Source organism: Clinocottus analis, unplaced genomic scaffold (genome assembly GCF_023055335.1).
Source record: "Clinocottus analis isolate CAN_PGR_092001 unplaced genomic scaffold, fCliAna1.0.p SCAF_6, whole genome shotgun sequence".
Taxonomy (NCBI): Eukaryota; Metazoa; Chordata; class Actinopteri; order Perciformes; family Cottidae; genus Clinocottus; species Clinocottus analis.
This window is the reverse complement of record NW_027176218.1, coordinates 450,001-452,500: the sequence shown is the minus strand read 5'-3', so window position 1 is coordinate 452,500 and position 2,500 is coordinate 450,001. Positions and strand designations below refer to the sequence as shown.

The window sequence follows — 2,500 nt, the reverse complement described above, 5'->3', positions numbered from 1 at the left end:
CCAAATTTCCAAGACTTCTAACAAAAATTTCCAGGATTCCAAACCAAATTTCCAGGACTCCAAACCAAATTTCCAGGACCCCAAACCAAATTTCCAGGACCTCAAACCAAATTTCCAGGACCCCAAACCAAATTTCCAGGACTCCAAACAACATTTTCAGGAATTTTAAATGACTTCAAACTAAAAAATAAACATTTATATAGATGCCTGAATGTATGCTGCTGATATTTTGAGCCTCTTTCTTTTAAAAGCTGATTCATTATTTATAACTCAGCGTGAATGAACGTCATGAACACATGAACATAACACATTTACATCATACATTGCAGCACTTCATTCTTTTGTTAATGCAACAAAAGTGCAGGAATCAGTTCCACCAAATTGTGAAAACGCGCACAACTTCTGCACAACCAAAAGGTGATGTCATCCATCGTGCAATAAAACGCTGTCGCAGCTTTTATAAAAAAGGCGGCGGCGGCCGGCGAGCCCAGAGAAGGAAACAAGACGAAGCCTGCTGAAGATGCTCGGCGCTGACGGGGCAGACAGATTAATCGCTCGGACCCGAAACTCTGTGTTAACATTCTCCAAAACGTAGCAGGTGGCCTCTTCCTCCCTCCTCCTCCTCCTCTTCCTCCCCCAGTCATTCATCACCCTCTCTCTTCCCATCCCCTGGTCCGCCGGGATATTGATAGCTCTTATCTTAATGGTACATTTCCCCCCCGGCGAGGAGGAGGAGGAGGAGGACGGCGGGCCAGCCGCTCCGGCCGTCCTCGCACTCTGTCAGAGGGCCGAGTAAACACTGTCTGCGGCGCCGCCTCCCCTCCGCCCGCTGTTAGTTTATCTAGGCAGCAGAGTGATGGCGGGCCCCCGGCGGGCGGAGGGAGCGCCGCGGCGCCTGCAGGACGTCGTGGAGGCGACGTGGGAACGCTGGCCGAGGCACGCCGCTCCGTATGGGAGCATCTTTCTGTCTGTCTGTCTACAAAGCTGCTTCTTTTCTCAGGGCACGGTGCCTTGCTCAGTGGCAGCCGCCCAGGGGAGAGTGATGCACGTTTACTTTCACACACACACACACAGGCCATGTGTCAGTGACGACTCTCAAGCTTCTTTTTGGAGGGTCGGACACGATCATTCTTTGATTTTAGGGACTGAGTATTTGTAATTTTTATTATTTGCTTTCACATAAAAAGAGAAAAAGAAAGCGCGTTCATTCTTCGAGAAGGACATTAAAAAGATAGCAAAACATTTCACCCCAAATAAAATCAACAAAAGCACTGATTTAACTTCTCAAGATAAGATTCTTCGGTGTATTTTCATTGTTAAAACGAAGATTATATAAACAGTTCACCGCTCTTTAGCTACGTCTTTAGCTTCAGGCTTTTTTTGGGGGGTTTGCATACTTTGGATTTGACGCGCTGAAGTTCCCAAAGTGCAGTTTAAAGTGACATTTTAACAAAGATTGTACAGATGTGTCCGTTTCTACACATCCAGGTTCATCATAGCCGTCAATAAAATCTATTTCTGACGGCGTTAGTGCGCCACGTTCGCTCCAGACCTTCATTTCTTTTCCCCCCCTCGCAGGTGGAAGACACATATTTCAACTGTTTCAAGGATCCCTCTCATTAAGCCTCCCTCTTCTTCTCACCTTACAAATCATTACGGCTCCGCTTTAAACCATTAGGACGCGGCTCGGGGGGGCACGGCTTCCAGCGGAGGAGGACAGGCGGAGCATTACGGGGAGATGGAGGAGGGCTGGAGGCGGGGGAGGGGTCGGAGGTGTGCGGCTGACGAGTGTTTAACTTCTCGCTGCTGTCGTCGACTTCGTCTTTGGCTTTGCGCTGAGTGTTTGTGGAATACTTTGCTTTTTTGCTTTTGCAGCTGCCAGGTTATCTCCATCTTACTTCCAGCAGACCGAGAGTCTCAAACACCTTTTGACAAAGTGTCTGTCAGACACCACGAGACACAACCTTTTCTTTTTTCTTTTTGGTGATGCTCAGGCTGAGAACGAGGCCTCCGATCAGATTATTAGTCCTGAATCCCTTCAGAGAGACGGATCATAAAAGTCTGGATCGTATCTGGGTTGTGGGCCTAAGGAAGCCCATTTATGCCCAAAAACAAACAAAAAAGAAGTTATAATTGAGATAAAAAGTCAAAATTATGAGATATTCAATGGAAATGGGCTTCCATATGAGCACATAAGAAAAAAAGGGGAGGAAATGTAACTTAAAATCCCTGATAATGCTTTTTTGTTGCAAAACTAATTGCACATAATCGATGATCCGCAATGATCGATACAGATCTTTACTCGTTTTGCTTTGTTAAAGCTATGTATAATATATATGTATACATAATATAATGAGGCTATATTAAATATATAATATCCAAAAAATGTCCCAAAAAATCATGTCGACAGTTTGAAACATTAAAAAATCTAAATGTTATCCTTTTACTTTCTATAGGGATTCAATCCATGAAACCACATCATTATATGTATTTATAAATA

The 2,500-nt window shown here is 44.8% G+C and overlaps 1 protein-coding gene across 2 annotated transcripts in view; it reads right to left on the bottom strand.

Annotated features, from left to right (window-relative positions):
• The window catches only part of asz1 (ankyrin repeat, SAM and basic leucine zipper domain containing 1), a 20,956-nt gene that overhangs the window by 3,898 nt on the left and 14,558 nt on the right, over positions 1-2,500 (bottom strand). The gene's annotated exons all lie outside the window — the stretch shown is intronic.